Genomic DNA, 20,127 nt, shown 5'->3' with positions numbered 1-20,127 from the left:
AGTTTCTGTCTGGTAATCTTGCCTTTCAGGAACAACTCTGTGTTTATATGATCAAGAACATCTTTGTTGGTGATCCTAGCTGTCCATGGGATTCATAGAAGTCTTCTCCAACACCACAGCTCAAAAGCATCAATTTTTCTTCTATCTGCTTTTGTGAGTGTCTATATCTTGTAGCCATATGTTGTGATTGGGAACACAATGCCAGTGATCAGTCTTTGTTTGGTGGTGACTGAGACGTCCTTGCATTTCCATATTTTGTCCATGCTCACCAAGGCTACACACCCCAGTGCTAATCAATGCTTGATCTCTGCTGTCAAACCACCATTGTGATCAATGAGGGACACAAGGCAAATGAAGCTGTCAACCACATCTATTTTTTCATTGTTGAACTTTATGTGGATTTTCTTGTTGATTGTAGTCATGATTTTGGTCTTTTGATGTTCAGATAAAGTCCTATCTCCTCGCTTTCATCTTTCAGCTTCAATATCAACTTCTTGAGGTCTTTCTCAATCTCTGCCAGCAGGGTAGTATCATATGTGTATCTCAGATTGCTGATGGTTCTTCTGCCTGTTTTCATGCCAACACTCAAATCATCTAAGTCTAGCTTACTCATTATTATTTCTGCATAGAGGTTAAAAAGAAAAGGAGAGAGGATATATCCTTGTCTTATACCCTTTTTGATCTTGAACCTGGTTCACTGTAGCTTCTTGATTGTAGTAGAGTGATCTGATTAATCTGACCAGGTGTGCTAGCACTTCTACCTCACTCAGTGCTTCCCAAAGCTTGTAATGCTCAACACAGTCAAAAGCCTTGGTATAATCAATGAAACACAGGTAGAGTTTCTTCTGGTACTCCCTTAACCTTTCTATGATCTGCCTCAAGTTTGCGATATGATCACAGGTCCCTCTGCCCTTACAGAATCCAGCTTGGGGATCAGGAAGTTCTTGATCAAGGATTTTGCCAAAGCACCTCTGGATGATCTTTAGAAGCACCTTTATGGCGTGGGGAATCAGGGCAATTGCTCTATAGTTGGTACAGTCCTTGGCATAACCTTTCTTTAGCAGTAGGATAAAAACTGATCTTTTCCAGTCCTTTGGCCATGTTCAGGTCCTCCAGATCTCCTGACATAGTGCTGTCAGTGTGGCTCTAGGGACTGGTTTGAGCAGCTCTACAGGGATTTCATCAATACCAGATGCTTTGTTGTTTGGCAGCTGCCTCAGCACCCAATCCACTTCACTTTCCAATAGGTATGATTCTGCTTCCTCTTCAGGGTAATCAGTGTTGGTGCTGATATATAATTCCTCTGTGCATTCTTTCTATCTCTGCTTGATGTCCTGCTGGTTGCTAATTTCATTCCTGCTAGTACCTGACAAAAAACCCAAATAGTAGCAACATTCCATGCTACCAATTCATGGCAAGTAGGGGCTTCCCAAAACAAAGAAAAATCCAACGGGTCTGCAGTAAAAGGCGAACACCCCAAAAAAAGAAAGGACTGCAGAGTAAAACGTACAAGGTGCAGGAATCTTTAATAAAAGTCTATATAAAATAATAATCTATAAAAAATGGCTCTCTTATACATGGAGTGTGGACCCAACATGGTCCATGTTTCGGAGAAACGCTCCTTCCTCAGGGGTCCGGGGTATCCGATGTATCATATATAGAGTCATGTGGAGCACACCGTTGTAGTATAAAATAGCAAAATTTATTTTTTATTTATTCAATTTTCTATACCATTCTCCTAGGGGAACTCAGAACGATTTATATGCATTTATTCAGGTACTCAAGGATGTTTCCCTGTCTGTCCCGGTGGGCTCACAATCAATCTAATGTACCTGCGGCAATGGGGGGGATTAAGTGATTTTCCCAAGGTCACAAGGGGCAGCATGGGTTTGAACCCACAACCTCAGGGTGCTGAGACTGTAGCTTTAACCACTGTGCCACACTCAAAGGCAAGAAGTCGCAGTATTCACATTGTGTGTTAGCCCAGGAGAACTTCTTGCTTTCGATTCACAAATTTTGACTATTTTATACTACAATGGTGTGCTCCGCATGACTCTCTGTATGTGATACATCGAATACCCCGGACCCCTGAGGAAGGAGTGTTTCTCTGAAACATGGACCGTGTTGAGTCCGCACTCCATGTATAAGAGAGCAGTTTTTTATGGATTATTATTTTATATAGACTTTTAATAAAGATTCCTGCACCTTGTATGTTTTACTCTGCAGTCCTTTCTTTGTTTTTGGTGTAAGTAGTGGCTTTCCCCCATGTCTAAACTTTGAACAGTTTAGTGTCATCTGCAAATTGTCACTTGTCATTCCAATTTCTCCATCACAAACATTTATAAATATGTTAAATAGCACTGGTTCCCGTACAGATCCCTGCAACACTCCACTCTTTACCCTCCTTCACTGAGGTGACATAAGCTGTTATATATATATATTTCATGTGTGGGTTTTTTTTTTCAATTTGCTTGATATTTTCTAGACTTTTTACAGCTGTTTTATAACCTTTACAGACTGTTTATTTAGTCCTGATGCTGGAATACAGTAATGTGATACTGGAACATGGAAATTAAATTGTGCCTCATGTATTACATATTTTAGCCTGCCGAGATTGCCCCAGGAACATGTGCAGTCATTTCTGATTGCGGCTCTGCATGGGGCAGAGGCAAAGAAAACACACTCCTGTCCCACTTCACTGATAGACTACCAAGGTTCAAAAGGTATGTTGCAGAGGGGTCTGGGAGCTGGGAGGGAAGTGGGTTGGTTAATAGTTGGCCAGTACAGGACACAGGAAGGATTGCTCCTGAACCGTCTCACCGCTGGACCACCAGGGCTTAAGGTAGGCCCGTGGGAGGTCTGCAATGGGAGGCGGGAGGGAAGTGCAGTGGTGGGAAGGATGTGGGAAGGATCACTCCTGTCCCGGCTCAACCCCGTTTTTGGCCCATTTTTTTTGCCCAAAAAACTCGGTTTATAGTCAAATATATACAGTAGAGAAAAACTCTTTTTTCTTATCTACTAGACAAGTGTGAACTTGGAATCATACTAGGTATGTAAGCTTTTATTTCACTTGACTGCGCTTGAAATTGTTTAGTAGTGTTCATAGATTTTATGAATGCGTTTGACGTTTTGAAATGTTCTGTGTTTAGATGGTTTAACCTTCCTTTTATGAAGCCACACTAGGTTTTTTAAATCACTGACCATGGCGGTAAAAGCTATGATGCTCATAGGAATTCTATGAGTGTCAGAGCTTTTACCATCACGGCCTGCGATAAAAAAACCATAACACCGCTTCATAAAAAGGAGGGGTTAGTGATGTATTTGAAAGCTTTTTTTTGCAGTAGCAGTATGTGATCTCTATGATACTCTCTTATGTATTTAGAACCTATACGGATACTTTTATGTATTCATCTTACTGTTTTTATTTAGCCTCTGACACAACTCTTGAAAAACCAAAATATAACTGTGTTAGGCTTTTAGAGAGGTGTTTTTTTTTTTTTTTTTAAATCTGTTTGTGATGAATAAATTCAATATAGCTTCATCACACTGGTCTGCTCCATTTCTTTGCTGTTCTGCATCTTACAGATTATTTGCCTCTCTGTTTTCTGGAATATCACAATTTGGACTTCCATTTTTATACCCCTAGACGTAGATATAGATAAAGAAAGAAAGCACAATTGGACTGAGCAGTTTTAAGCATATGTTGTGACTGTGTTCAAAACTTTGAGGGCACCAGGGTGTAGTATGACAGTTTATTAGCCCTTTTTAAATATGTAATTATGAGGTTTTTATTAGCAGTTTGTTAAACATGTAATTAAGGGGCTTTGCGCTAAGCATCTTATTAGAGAAAATCAAGAACAAATGGACCAGAAGGCTATTATCACAACCATTATTGCCGAAAGGAGAGCACTGGCTCATAACTATGAAAGATCAGCCCCAAGTTGAAAAAAAAAAAAAAAGAATAATGGCCCGGGATGGCCAGGAATTTACACTCACTGAGAACTAGGCAAATTGGTAGGACCAATTGTGCCTAAGTTACCATCATCTACTATGTTACTGGGCTGAAAATGAACCAGCTGGGAAAGGAGCATCTTTAATTGAAAACAGCAGCTCCAGACTATACAAACTCTTCATATAGCTCTTACTAAGGAATCAATTATGCTGCAACATTTTAATAACGTGTATTATGGTATTGATATAAAAGAACACAATACAAACACATTTTGCAAATATACACTTGGTACTTGATTCTTTATAGGTTACTTTAAAAAAAAAAATCAGTGCTGACTAATGCAGCGCTACGCATGATTCTATAAAAGCCAAGCGTATTGCATAAAATCACACTTAGCGCTACCTAAACATTATTAGGTATCTATAGGCGTCCAACATTTGGCTGCACATTATTAGTGCAGGTTTTCCTTTGCCTAAATACCTGCACCTGAGTTAGGTGACTAACAGCGCCTAATTTAAAAAAAAAGGCACCTAACTCGAAAACACAGCCATGATCCACCCTTTAACCATGCCCACTTTTAGGTAAGCGTTTTAGACTATGCACCTACATTTTATAGAATTAGGGGGGGGAGGGTTGAGTTAAATACCTAACATTCAATTAAATTCAATTAATGGCAATTATTTATTTATTCCTTCCATTTGTGCATCGCACGTACCTATACAAGCTCTAGGCGGCATTACAGAGGAAGGGGTTAGAAGAGGATAAGGAGGACTTTGGACGGCAGGAAGGAGTGGAGAGGAGAGTATGTACACTTCTCCCTCATCATTTGCGGGGGATACAGGCAGATCCGGACTGCGAATGCCGAAAAACCACGATTATCCGGCTCTGACCCACCCCCACCTCCCTGCCGCCTTCCCGGCCTTACCTGGTGGTCTAGAGGGCTTTCAGGGCAGGAGCGATCTTCCTACGCTCCTGCCCCGTGCAGATCGCCATGAGGAAATGGCTGCTAGGAGTTCTCGTAGTCTCTCGAGACTATGTCGGGAACTCCCTACGGCCATTTCCTGATGGCGATCTGCATGGGGCAGGAGCGTAGGAAGATCGCTCCTGCCCCGAAAGCCCTCTAGACCACCAGGTAAGGCTGGGAAGCCGGCAGGGAGGAAAAAAAGATGGATTTTTTTTACATTAAGACTGTTTTTTTTATTTTCCCCCTCCCCAGAAAAAAATCACGATTATATGAAACCGCGAGTGCAGGAACCGCGAATGGGGAGGGGGAAGTGTAGAATATTTCATAGAAATTCCTAACTTTACAGATAGGAGCATCATCTATGTAAATTATATCTAAATGAATTAAAGTAATATGTAAAAATTATGAGATGTTAAGTGCCGTTTATCTGCATTGATTAAGCCTATCAACCAATTAACCCCCTCTTTTATGAATGCATAGCACGGGTTATAGCGCTGGCAGTGGCGGTAACTGCTCTGACGCTCATAGGAATTCTATGAGCATTGAAGCAGTTACTGCCGCTGCAGGCGCTAAAACCCGCACTATGTATTCGCAAAAGAGGGGGTAAGTTAGGCATTTATATTGACTAGGTGCACCGATATAGGTCCTAACTTTAGGCAGACTATAAAGGATTTGCCAGTAATTGCATATAAATTGCATTGATCAACATTCTTACAGCTTTATTTACTTACCACAATGCAGCAGCTCTTTGACCAAAACTTGCACTAATCTCAAAAGGAAATACATGTGGAGGGGCATTTTCAATATGATGTCTGAGATTGGACATTTTGGGAAAAACATCCCAAAATCCACCAGACAAAATGACCATTTTCAAATCAAAAGTGTCTTTTTGTTTCAAAAATGACCATTTTATGCTTAATGCATCTATCTTTTAGGACCATTAAAAAACAAAACAAACAAACCAAAACTCAACAACCTCCAAAAAGCAAAATGCACATAAATAAGCCATTGGGACATAGAAGCAGCCAGAATTCATAGCAAACTGGCCGCATAGAGATCTCAGCAGAGCAGAGGGGCACCCTAGGGGGTACTGCAGTGAACATCACATAAAAAGTCCCAGATATACGTCTTACCATAACCCACTTATATTGTATGGCGAACATTCCAAAACCCATCCAGAACTTACTGTACCCATTTGTACACACAATAATCCTCCAGGCATCATCTTTATATAGGTACAATAGGTTTGGGAGGCCTCACCATACAACATATTGTAAGTGGGTTATAGTGAGATATGTACCTGGGATTTTTTTATGTGATGTTCACTGCTGTACCCCTTAGAATGTCCCTCTGCTCTGCTGAGATCTCTGCGTGGTATATCTGTAGATAGATGGAGGGTATAAATTGGCCGTCTTTAACTGGATTATCTTCCTGTGCCCTCCAAAAATAATCTGAGCAATATGAAGTTCACAAATTATAACCATCACACTTTTCCTGAACATGTCAACCTCCTGGTTGGTGCCCTGTATTTATCTATTATAAATAACATCAAAAGCCATTTGATATATTATGGCAGTGATTTTATAAGCCTTATTCTAAAATTGTCTATACTTAGATGTACATAACCTGCATGACCTCTCTTCCAGGCACACGACACGTAAGTGGAGGGAAGGGGACAAGACTGGAGCGGATGGAACAGATAACAGTCACTCCGCTCTCAATTTCAGCCCCATATCTACTGTTGCTCGCTTCTCATCATCTGTTTTCCTGGAACTAGGCAAGTGGGTGACCCTGGAGAATACACTGCACAGCAAGGAACAAAATACCCCCTCCCCCTTTTACTAAACTGCGGTAGGGGTTATTATGTGTCCCAGAGCATTAAACACTATGATGTTCATAAGAATTCTATGAGCATTGGAGCATTTAGCGCTCCGGGCTACGGCAGAAACCTCTACCATGACTCTGTACAAGGGAGTCATCTAAAGGGGGGTGAACTGAAAATTGTGAGCAGCAGTACTAATCTTCACGGCTTCATCTTTTAATGCAGTGGCATAGTAATGGGGGGGGGGGGGGGAGTCCGCTAAGGTCATCTTGGTGAGGGCGCAGGCACCCGTCTTCCTCTCCAATCCCCCAGCCCCACTGCCACACGTGCATGCCGCTTCCCTTTCCCCATACCTCTGTAACGTTCCTGGTATGAGCAGTAACCCCCCAAGCGGCTCTTCCTCTGATGTCACTTCCTGGACTTACACCTAGGAATTGATATCAGAAGAAGAGCCGATGCTGGCGCAACAGCAGCCTGGGGGGGTTGATGCTCATGCCAGGAACGTTATAGAGGCACGGGGCAAGGGAAGCGGCACATGCATGACAGAAGGGGGTGGGAAGGGAGCATGTGGAGGTGGGGGTGAAGAAGAGGGTGGGGGGAGGGGCATCAACGCCCCAGACACCTCTCATCCTTGCTATGCCACTCTCTCAATGACTGGAATTATTTCTTCTTGGAAGTTTCAAGTCTTTTTTTATTTTTTAATCTGTTACCAAGGGCTTAATTTCTTGCAGAAAAACCCAGAACAGAATTCTATCTCCCTTTTTCCCCTGAGCTCCAACAAACTGGAGCCAACAGTATAAATCAGTTCTGACTACCTCCGATAAATGAAACAGAACTGCCAGTGTGTGTGTGTGGATTATTTCTGGGCCCCTAGCTATTGGAGGTAGGAGGGTATTGGGACTTCTTACCCTGAGATGTGAGTGGTGTCAGGTCAAAAGCGCGCTGGGATAAAGGCGCGCACAGACAATTAAGCGCAGCACGGAGGTGTGCGCCGCAGAAAATTACTGTTTTTAGGGCTCCGACGGGGAGGGGCGTGGGGCCCCCCACTTTACTTAATACAGATCGCGCCGCATTGTGGGGGCATGGGGGGGGGGTTTGGGGGGTTGTAACCCCCCACATTTTACTGAAAATTTTACTTTTTCCCTGTTTTTAGGGAAAAAGTTACGTTTACAGTAAAATGTGGAGGGTTACAACCCCCCAAATCCCCCACAACGCCGGTGCGATCTCTATTAAGTAAACTGGGTGGCTCCCCAACAAACCCCTCCGTCGGAGCCCCTAAAAACTGTAATTTTCTTCGGCACGCGCCTCCGTCTTGGGCTCAGTTGTCGGCGTGCGCCTTTATCTTTTGCGGGGTTGTCTATGAACCGATGTGAGTAGCTCCATGGTCTTCATAAAGGCACGACTCCCCTTAGCAACTGAGAAAGCATGATGGAGAGCAGATAAGGTCAAGGAGCCTCTTATCTTAAGGGGTCCTGGTCCTTTTCAACTTTTTCGCAAATCTTTAAAAACTATTTTATTTGCTAAACACTTTGGAAATCTGTCACATTAATATTTTTTGACTGTTATTTTCTTTCTGTTTTTTTTTCTTCTTCGTATTTCTTTTAGTTTCTGTTAACCGAGTCAAGCTCCATTTTGATTGAAGACTCGGTTTTTGATTGAAGACCCGGTATACAAAGCTAAGTTTTAGTTTAGTTTTAGTTTAGCCAAGATGTGACTGTCTCTCAGGAACAGAACTACTTCTGCTTGTTTTGATTATTCATTTTCCATAAAATTGGGGAGTCCTCAGCTTGGTCTCCCTGCTCCTGCCCCTCCCCCTTTACCTTCCTGACAAACTGTAGTCTGAGTCCATGGTAAATTTCTGCTAAGAGAAGTTTATTTTGAGGCCGAGCATGGTTACATAACAATAAGCAATACAGTGATTTATCACCAACATACATAAGAACCAATGGTCTATCAAGCCAGTAGCCTGTTCTCATGATGGCCAATCAAGGTCACCAGTACCTGGTCAAAACCCAAGGAGCAGCAATATTCCATGCTACCAATCCAGGGCAAGCAGTGGCTTCCCCCCTGGCTTTCTCAATAACAGACTATGGACTTTTCCTCCAGGAAATTGTCCAAACCTTAGGTATAACAATGCCTAGCATTAAAAATAACTTCTTATCACTAATTTCTACTGTGGCTAGTAGCTGTCCTAATCTAGCCCTGGGGGGTGGGAGGGGGGAGGGCACACTATCACACAAAGTGGGGGGAACTAGGGCTGCTACCATTTACATTAGTCATTTTCCAAGTCATTTCCTGATTGTTTGTGAGTAGGCACCACCATTCAAGCCATGTTCTAATCCCACTTTGCCCAAGCTGCCGTCCAAGCTTCTCGGGCCTCACTGACTGCCTCTGTCTCCCTTTCACTGTTCAAGTGAGTGGGTACCACTGGTCATTTCTCAGGCGTGCCCCTCTATCCAAGAGAAGTTTCTCATTAGCCATTGAGGGGTAGGAGCCTTCATTTTAGAGTGGCATAAATCCTAGTCCCCTTCCTCCTACATGGGCTCCTATCCACTCATCTCTTAACCCCCTAGGTCACCAACCTGCCTGCTGCGATGAGCTCAGCCGCCGAACTGGCAATTACACTGGCAGTTCGCTGACATTTAGTGTAGAGGGCAGGTGTTCTCATCCTCCTAGCACGCCATTAAAAAGATGGCTGTGCCAGGTGAAGAGCACTTTAAAGGAAGCCCATCGCTCACCTTGCCCCACCCCTTCCTTCCCCTACTGGCTCCTCTGGTTCTTTTCTCCTTCCCCTCTATTCCACCTCCCCTGCTGACCCGGGAGGCCCCTCCTTTTGTGACAGGCCTTGCTAGTTGCTCTGGCCTGCTTCTTACTGCCTTTCCTTGATCAAAACAATGCTGTTGAAAAATGAGAAAACAAAAGATGGGGATGGGGGAATACTGTTGTTTTATTATATTGTTTGTTTTATAGTATAATCTACTAAAATTTGAGAATTTTTTTCTCCCAGATTGATAGAAGTCATAAAAAATTAAATAGACAAGTAGAAAATTATTTCAACACGCCAAATAAGAAACACATAAAAACACCCGAAAATTATGAACCACTAGGAATTAACAGCCTCATTTTCTGCTAGTGGTAGACTTTATCTGTACTGCCCAATGCTGGTTCATTTCCAGTGACCAACACTGAATATCCAGTTTAATTTTTGGCCACCAACCGATAACTGGTTAAGTTGATATTCAGAGCTAACTGGGAACCCATGGGCCAACCTAAGATTCAGTTGGCCCATGTGCCTAAGGTCCCGCCTATAGGGTTGGAACAAAAATGGCCTTGATGTGCTGCTATGCAAGATCTGAGCAACAGGCACCATAGATTGTAAGCCAGACAGCAGACGACCATGCTCGATTTGCACAGAAGAGCACATTGATATTGTTCGCAATCTTGTACTAAGCCAGGTGGACGTGCCGCAAGCACACGGAACAACTCGCCAAATAGTAAGAGAAGCAGGAATAAGCCAGACAACTGGGCTTAGGATAATTCATGATGATCTGAAATTAAAGTGTCTTAAAAAAGCATCGTGCCCAAGAGTTAACTTTACTCAACAAAGATACCTGAAATGGTGCCTGAAAGATGCCTGAAATGGTGCAAGCAGCTTTTGACTAAGTACCCAGAGCACAGCATCAACTTCATCTGGTTTACAGAATGAAAAGATATTTACAATAGCTCCACTAATTAACACACAGAAAGATCACCTATATGTGCCTTCAACACTGACGTGTGAGATTAATGCCAAATGCCTACTATGGACCTGCCCGACCTGGCCTCTGTCACAATCTCAAAACTCAGATTCACAGAACTGTTCTTCATTGATCCTGGGGTTAAGCTCAACGACGCATACTACCAGGTCGTCCTCTTTGCAAGACATAGAAATGGTAACTCTTTTACTCATTTAATTTGACACTATATTACCCCTCCCAAACCACATCAAATCTCTCTTTATTGAGCAATATGCAATTTTAAGGTATTATTTATATAACAAAAGTTTTAGAATAAATCATGTGACTTCAAACAAAAATCTAAGGATATCAGTAAACCATACTTGGTCGATGTCACAACAAGCTGAAATGACTGAGAGAAAGATGCGTGCTCCTGCAACTTTTTTTCTATATTTTTTTAAATTCCTTTTTAAAATGACACATTTATTATATTTGTTTAAAATTGTTTTAACTTCTTTTATAGTTATTACCAGGTTGGTCCTCACAGGAACATTCATCAATCTGGGTATTTACATTTCAAGTTTTCTCAGTGCCCCTAGGTTAGTTTTTTTTTTTTTTTTTTAATTTCAAAATTTACATAACTATAATATATAAAGAAAATACACCATTACATGCAATAAAAATAGCAGAAAATATCTGTACAATAAGTCTAGGTGCAATAACCTACATTATGGGAACCTACTTGCTCAGTAATCAAAAGAAATAAAATGAAAAGATACATATCTACTATAATAAAATGCTAAGCGCGCATGCGCACTCTTTCCGCCGTTTTCCCTGATCCGTGATCTGTCAGGCTGTGGTCGTCGGAGTGTGCATGCGCGCTAAGGTGCATGAAAGGCAGTGCGGAGCGGCGGCTGCCGGGAGGAGGGCTTCGCGGAACGGCGCTGGCGGCGGCTGCCAGGAGGAGGGTTTTGAGCCGCTGAGGGTCGGGCGCTGCTCCCGTGAGGATCACGGCTGGGAGATAGGTTTGGCCGTAGCTAGGTAAGTAGAGAAGGGGCCGCGCGCGCACGATCGGTATGGGCTGAGAGGATCTTCTTCACTCGCCGCGTCTCAGGCCCCAGTGCTGACGCTGCAGTTACACAAAGGCAGGTTCATATTCGCCTCAATTTGTATGTGTGTGTGTGTGTGGGGAGGTTGTTCTCACGCTTTTGCAGGCCCAGCCTGATGTGTGTTTTCCCTTTTTAATAAATTTTACTTGGGAGAGGAGGGAATTCAAAGGCAATTTTCAAGAGCTAAAAATAGAGTATTACTAACGCTGGACAGGGAAGTGGAGTGGGGAGGGAAAAGCTGGGGACTGGGGGGGGGGGAGTAAAAATGGGTTTGGAACTGGGGCTGAAAATAGGGAACATGTGAGGCAAGGAGACTTTACTAGCACCTATTAATGTAACGGGCTAAAACACTAGTAAAAGAAATAAAATGAAAAGATACATATAGCCTTCCCCCCCCCTCCTTCGTGGTACTATTCTGAACTATTCTGGGAGCCTTAATTATCCAAGAACCTAACCTTACCCCATGAAAAAAAAAGAAAAGACTAGGAACTTTTACTATTATTCAGAAAAATTTAAAATATTCCACCCCCAAACAAATACAAGTGGCTTCCAGAACAAGCATACACACTTACACACATACCCCCTTTTACAAAAGTGCAGAAGAAGTTTTTAGTACTGGCCAGCACGCTAAATGCTCTGCACTGTTCCAATGCTCATAGGAACTCTATGACCGTCTGAGCAGCGCAGAGCATTCAGTGTGCCGGCTGGCATTAAAAACCTCTTCCGTGCTTTTGTAAAAGGGGGTGTTAATTCCAGGATTTTCTTCCTTCTCAGTTAACTAAATCTAGCCACATTTAAAAAGATCTGAATTCTTTGCCCCCTTTGGGTGCAATTATATATAACTGCAGTCTTTTACAGTCTCCCATCCTAACTTGTTACAACATCTCAGTAACATTGGCATTAAATCAACTATGTTACAGTGGTTTATATCATATTTCTCCCTCGGCAAATGCAACAAAGTCCATTCAATTCTTATGGACTTCAATGGATCTGCCATGGGAGAATCACCATCTTGCTGGGATTGCCTTAGATTATAGCCCTGATTTTATGCATATCAAACCTACAAAATTGGTGCTGACTAGTGTGGCACTAAGCGTGATTCTGTAAAAGTTTTGCACAACTTATAGAATCACACTTAGGCCTAGATGCACAAAACTCAGTCGGTATTACTGACTGGATCGCTGTTGGCAGATTCGCTGGCTGATTCCCCAACAGCGATCGATTGACACATGTGCAAAGCCCTAACAGCACTGACAGGGAAAGCAGCTTCCTGTCACTGCTGTTAGGGCTTCAGGTTTTGCTTTTTAATGGCACAGATGTTGTGCGTATGTTAAACACAACCTGTCTCATAAAAAAAAAGCCCCTTGCGCCATGCCCTCCCACCCTGCACCCCGAACCACCGTCCAACCCCCCCCCGACCTGTGGCAAAATGGCAGGAGTGATGCCTACTCCCTCCTGCCATGAAGGAACCCCCACCCTCCCACATCCCTGAAAAAAAGGCAGGAAGGATGCCTGCTCCCTCCTGCCATGGGTGGGGGTGGGAGGAGGGAGTTCCTTCATGGCAGGAGGGAATGGGCATCCCTCCTGCCTTTTTTTGGGCAGGGGGAGGAATTTCCTTTGTGGCAGGAGGAAGTGGGCGTCCCTCCTGCCTTTTTTTTTTTTTGGGGGGGGGGTAGGTCCAGGTTCATCATAACAGGAGGGAGTGGACATCCCTCCTGCCATTTGTTTTAAGTTGGGGGGATGCTGCGTTTATCAGGGGTCATGGCGCTGCATTTGTTGGGGGCTGTGGTGCCGCATTTGTTTGAGGTCGTTGGTGAGGGTCATCGGGGATTTTGTTTTCATTTTTTTTGATGGGGAAAATTACATTACATTACGCATTTCTATTCCGCTTGTACCTTGCGGTTCTAAGTGGATTACATTGGAAGATAACTGGGCATTTCCAGGAAGTTACATTACATTGGAAGATAGCTGGACATTTCCAGGAAGTTACATTACATTGGAAGATAACTGGGCATTTCCAGGAAGTTACATTACATTGGAAGATAGCTGGACATTTCCAGGAAGATACATTGGAAGATAGCTGGACATTTCCAGGAAGATACATTGGAAGATAGCTGGACATTTCCAGGAAGATACATTGGAAGATAGTTGGACATTTTCATGAAATTACATTACATTAGAAGGTAGTTGGTTTCAAGTTACATAGTGAGGTTTCAGGTTATTTTGTGACATAGAGAAGATTCCAGCATGATGGGATTCATGTTAGATTAGGTTAACCGAATATGTTTTTTGAATAGTAGAAGATATTTTGCATGTGTAATACACACAAGATATCTGTGCCATTGGAAAAAAAAAAAAGCCAGGCAGACCGGTCGGTAGTACAGGTACCGACAGGTCTAGAGCAATCGGGTTTTATGATTGGTAAAACCTGATGCTAAATAGCCAAGCAATGTTAGTGCATCAATCGCTTGGCTATTTTGCATGAGGTTTTACTAATTTGCATGGGTCGGATCAGATCGGATAGGAAAATGGGCGATCTAGGGGAAAAACACGCGGTGGGGCAGTTTTGTGCATCGGGGAATCCAATCCGATCGATCACTAAACTAGTTAAACCATTGTAGCGATGATCGTGACATGATCGGTATGTGCTGGTTATGTGTTATAACATTTAGGCACACCCATGTAGGCTAAGGAAAACCTGGCCTAAATGACTGCACCTAAATTGTGTGCACATTAGTGCATAAGCTATAAACTTGTACGTATCTTAAAAGAACACCCATGATTCACCACTAACCACGCCCCTTTTTAGATTCATTCACTTGATCTGATGCATAACATTTTGGGCAGTGTGCATATCCAGTAGTGAGCGTAACTTCCAATTAATGTCAATATATATTAATTATGAGATGCTAATTGCCATTTATCAGTGCTGTTTAGGCTGGTTAGACAATTATATGCATAAATTAGCTGTACGCCCTGATTTGCACGCATAACGTAAGGCGTCATATACAGAATTTGGGAGTGTGTATATAAATGCGTTATTAGCTGGATCCATAGCTGTTGATGCTATTGTCTACAGATATGTATGTGAGTGTGTGCATCTGTATACATTTCATATATATCTGCAAATTACAAAGTTCCTCAGGTTAATGCTCAATTTAATGATGAGTTATGAAATAAATATCTAAGTTATAAGTAAAAAGTACTCATAAAATTTACAAATTGCAATCCACGAAGCCACATTTTCTTCATGCACTAGCTAATGCTCCCCCAAGGAGTGCTTGACTCCTGAAGCAAAATCATCTGAAAAAGAGCCATCTTCACCTTAAAATATGCTGCTCATTTTGAAGAAACAAAAACGTAAAGAAGACTAGAATGAGATTGTACTCCAGGGAAATGAAACTTATACTCTTGCTGCCGTTTTCCGTATGCATGATTGTACTCTCATAATTATTCAAATGTTCATTCAAAAATGAATGATAGAAGTAATAGCAAAGCTGTGGCACTGGAGGGATATATTAAAGCAACAATACTGCTTAGACTACTCAAAACGTCCAAATGGATGGTTATTGGTTCTGTTGCTTTCTGTCTTTTGTCTGGGTTGCCTTTCTTTCTGCACTAGCATTTTATTTTTGGGTGATTTTATTTCACTCTCTACATTGTCTTCACCTTCTTCGGGGTTTTGGTTTTTTTTTTAACTTTCATAATCTTCAGTGGCCTGAATGAAAATCCCCCTTTAAATACCTGCATTGGATTAGTTTAGAAACGTCCTAATTAATTTTGATCCAGTTGCAGCTTTATGCAATAATGCCTGTGCTAAAAAAGATAGTTGTGTACAAATTAGAAAGTACTTTTAAAACCAATCGGAGGACATTTATTTTCACTCAGAGAATAATTAAGCTCTGGAATGCATTGCCAGAGGTTGTGGTAAGAGTGGATAGCGTAGCTGGTTTTAAGAAAGGTTTGGACCAAGTTCCTGGAGGAAAAGTCCATAGTTTGTTATTGAGAAAGACATGGGGGAAGCCACTGCTTGCCCTATATCTGTAGCATGGAATCTTGCTTCTCCATGAGTTTTGGCCAGGTACTAGTGACCTAGATTGGCCAGAGTGAGAATGGGCTACTGGGCTTGATGGACTATTGGTCTGACCCAGTAAGATTATTCTTATGTTTTTATGTTCTTATTGATCCTTTTAAAAAGATTTAACCCAGGTATCTTTTTAAGGGGTCCTTTTATTAAGGCACACTAAACCATTTAGTGCACGCTAAAGATTAATGTGCGCTAAATGCGAAGGTGTCTATGATATGCTATGGGTACCTTAGCATTTAGAGCAAACAAACCAAAACTGCAGACTTGTACACGGTGCAGGCAAATTTTATTTTGACAAATAAATCTTAACTAAAAACCTTTTACCAGACGGGGGACCCAACACGGTCCGTGTTTCGGACAACCTTCATCAGGGGTCCATGGTAATAAAGGTAAAAAGAAAAATATCACAAAAAGAAGCCTGGAAAAATAGCGTTTGGTAGCACACCAGTGAATCTCCGAAATGCACTACAAGTTCGTAACTTGTAGTGCATTTCGGAGATTCACTGGTGTGCTACCAAACGCTATTTTTCCAGGCTTCTTTTTGTGATATTTTTCTTTTTACCTTTATTACCATGGACCCCTGATGAAGGTTGTCCGAAACACGGACCGTGTTGGGTCCCCCGTCTGGTAAAAGGTTTTTAGTTAAGATTTATTTGTCAAAATAAAATTTGCCTGCACCGTGTACAAGTCTGCAGTTTTGGTTTGTTTGCTCTGGTCTGTTTTTTCACTGCAGACGAAGTTGGACCTCTGGTTCTTTTGTTGTTTTGTTACCTTAGCATTTAGCACATGCTAAATTGCTTAGCACACCTTAATAAAAGGACCCCCTAAGTTATGTGGGTAAATCTCGGAATCTGAAAATGCCTCCCCCCAACCACCACCATTAACTGTCTACATTTGCAGATGTAAATAAAAAAATGGGCCTTTTTTTTTTTTTTTTTTTGCTAAACTGCAGCAGGCATACCTAATGAAACAAAAATGGAATATTGTGGGTTGGGCTCAGGGGTCCTGCGGTCACTTTACCCTCCGTTGTCCCAAGTACAAAATAAATACCTGTACATAATATCTAAACTGCTTTGATTGTACCCACAAAAAGGCATTATAGCAAATTCCATATTAGGAGCTCAGTATTTTTTGAATATTGGGTTCCATATTTCCAGCATTAGCAGCAAAAAGAAAACTGGATAGATTTATAGAAAAAAGTGAACAGATATAGGGCCCCTTTTACAAAACCAAATTTGCAAGTACAGGTGTGGCAAATGTGACACAGTTCAAAGGAATTGAATGGGCTGTGTCACATTTACATCATTGGGACTTGCTACTGCAGCTTCATAAAAGGGCCCCATAGCAATATACAATATTTGAGTTACTAAAATAAACCACATTCTTCATAAGGAAGTATTTTGCTTCATAACATGAATTCTGTTGAAAACAAAAAAAAAATCACCTTAAACAAAAATTAGATCTGATCAGCCCTGTAGTATTCTAGATTTTATTTCTGCTTGTAATAAATAGCTTTTAATAGCTTACTATTTTAGCATGCATTGAATTTGTCATGAATAATACTTGATTGAATAATTGCAGTATTATATTGCATTTTGAACATTAATGGAGAATGGATCTGAGGTCATATTACAGAAGAATATGTGCAAAAGGTTTTGATGTATAATTTAAAACCTTTTACCAGGTAATTGGCAATTTTCAATCTCTGAAAAATGAAAAACCAATCTCTAGCATTTAGATCAAACTTATTTTACTACTTTGAATAATTTGGTTATGCTTAAATTCATTATTTTCTTGTACGTTGTAGAGCACAGGTGTCAAAGTCGGTCCTCGAGGGCCGGAATCCAGTCGGGTTTTCAGGATTTCCCCAATGAATATGCATGAGATCTATTTGCATGCACTGCTTTCAATGCATATTCATTGGGGAAATCCTGAAAACCCGACTGGATTACGGCCCTCGAGGAGGGACTTTGACACCCCTGTTGTAGAGGGAGGCTGATGAAAGGTGGTGACAGCAGAAGAGAGGCTGAGAGGAGGGACTTAGAGGAGAGGTGGAGAGAGGATTAAAGGAGTAAACTGAGAGTGAGAAATGGGAAAATAAATGATAAGGCAAAAAAGTATAGAATCTAAAAAGGAAGGACCTAGGGCTAGTTCACTAAGCCCACCGATTGTGTTTGCGATCGTGTACCAACCCGATTTTCCTCCAACCCGATTTACTAACTGATCCGATCTGCGCATGCAAATGAAGGGGAACAACATGCAAAGTAGGAAGGACATGATTCACAAAACAATTTCAGGAACACCAACTGGGCTGCCCGATCAAAAAACAGGTGACTGCTGAGGACCAGTCGCTTGTGCAAAAAGCTTGCTCTCTGCCCTGATTCTCCTGCTCTCTGCCCCAATTCTGCTTCTCCTGCCCCGATTCTATTTCTCCCGCTCTCTGCCACAACTCCGAGGTTTTAACCTGCGGTGAAGCCCTGCTTTCAACCCACAAGTTAAAACCACGGGCTCGCGAAAGTTTCCAGCTCTAAAATAAATTTTGTAAAAAAGTTTCCAGCTCTTCCTTCGTGGTGAGCATGCACAGACTATCTACAGGCAAATAAGGTGGTCAGTGCATGCTCATGGATCCCTCTACAGCGATCCATGCGGTTGGTGGGAGGCATGCCTCCGATCGCCCTCATTTGCATCGCCCCCATTTGTGAATCAGTCGGCCTGCCTCGGATCGGCCATGGATCAGACAGGATCAGGCAGGTTAGTGAATCTAGGACTTAGAGAGGGGATGCTGAAAAACTTTTAGGTGAGAAAGAGAGGATGAGTGCTTGCAAAAATAGAAATGATATGAAGACAAGAAATAGTTAACTAAGGTTGTGAATGCTGAATTTTCATCTTGTTTTCATATTCCTGTTGGTTTTCTGTTTTGCTTTTTAATTGTTTAATGCAGGCAATTTGTAAACAGTGCATTTTAGAATATTTTAATGAATGCAATTTGTAAATCACATGTACTAAAAGATGACATCCAGCCTCACTCTGCTCCTTTCCTTGCTGACTTAACCTAGCTCCCAACGTTTTCAAGAAGATCTCACCCTAGATTTAGCCCTTCATTCGCCACCCATTTGCCTCCTTGCATTAATCCTTGGGTCCAAAGGATGCCAGGACACTTCCCAGTTTTTTCTGCTCCAGGATGCTGTACTGTAGAATAGCAACAGCTGGCATTATTTTGGAGTATAACCTGTAAAACCAAACTCACTTTGAATTAACTGGGAACCACTCCTGAGGAGACACTGTACATCTTAATAAATATGGGCCTCTTTTATGAAGATACACTAACGAGTGCTATACGGCAAATGCACCGAAGCCCTTTAAATCCCTATGGGCTTTAGTGCACTTGCTGCACAGGCCTGTGCTAATTTGTTTGATAAAAGAGGTCCTAGGTAATATATGTTACTCAAAGCATTTGTGCTCTGTCTATCAAAATTTCATAGACAGGTCCATATTCTATAAATGACAGCTTAAGTTAGGCACCGGTAAATGTCCTTCTGGCATCTAACTTAAATGGACTTAAGTAGACTAATTTAAGTGGCATCTAACTTATGAGTAGCAATGGTGGCAGGCTTGTAAAGCAGAGCAGATGATTAATACTAATGTGTTGATATCTTCCCCAACCTTGAAGAAGATTATGAATCGTGTCGGCGAGGGGAGAGTCATCGAAAACAAAGTTTAAGTCTTAGAAGTTCATTAATTTGAAATAAGAAAGCTATAGAAATGTTGAGTAAATTTACATATAAAAAATAAAAAGAATGGGTTTGATGAGGATTGCAGCCACGCAGAATTATGTTATTCTGGTGGCAGCCTGAAGATCCCAAAATAATGTAAAGCTCCATTGAAAAATATTCTCACACATAAGATAATAAGAGCTTTGAAGGATTAAAATAGTTTTTTTTTTAAAATGTAGGCACATACAAGCACCTAGAAAAACAGCACTTTCTTCATGGCTACAGAGGCAATTTATGATGCCTAATCCCACTATAGGCGTGGCTGACGTTGGAAGTGGTGTTAGACATCATAGTGTGCCTCTATAGCCACGATTCACGTTAAAAGGTTGGTGCCAGAAATGTAGGCCTTTAAAACCTTGACCTACATTTCCAGTGGCTACTTATCATGAAGCTGTGATTCTAGAAATCCCTTAAACTGGCGGTGCAATCTAGCATCTTGGTATAAGGTAAGTCATACGCTTTGCCAGGCGCTTACAGATAAGTTTGATTAAAGTATAAGTTGTAAAGTGATACAATAACTTAAGTAAGATGCGTATATAATAAGTTTCACTTTAAAGCATATGAGCCGATGAAGAAGCATAGCGGCGTTAATCTCCATAAATTTGGTATCTTGTGTACCATGGAGTGCCACTTATGATGGCTCTTTGGCATTAAAATACTTAAGTCGGTTTGAACAGGTTGCAATACTATTCCCTCTGAACAGG

The 20,127-nt window shown here is 41.7% G+C and overlaps 1 pseudogene; it reads right to left on the bottom strand.

The window, feature by feature from the left end:
• Window positions 1–418: 418 nt before the first annotated feature.
• LOC117364242 overlaps window positions 419–20,127 on the bottom strand; it is a 40,809-nt pseudogene continuing 21,100 nt past the window's right edge.

Source organism: Geotrypetes seraphini, chromosome 7, assembly GCF_902459505.1.
Source record: "Geotrypetes seraphini chromosome 7, aGeoSer1.1, whole genome shotgun sequence".
Taxonomy (NCBI): Eukaryota; Metazoa; Chordata; class Amphibia; order Gymnophiona; family Dermophiidae; genus Geotrypetes; species Geotrypetes seraphini.
The sequence above is the reverse complement of the archived record's forward strand: the minus strand, read 5'-3'. Positions and strand labels throughout refer to the sequence as shown.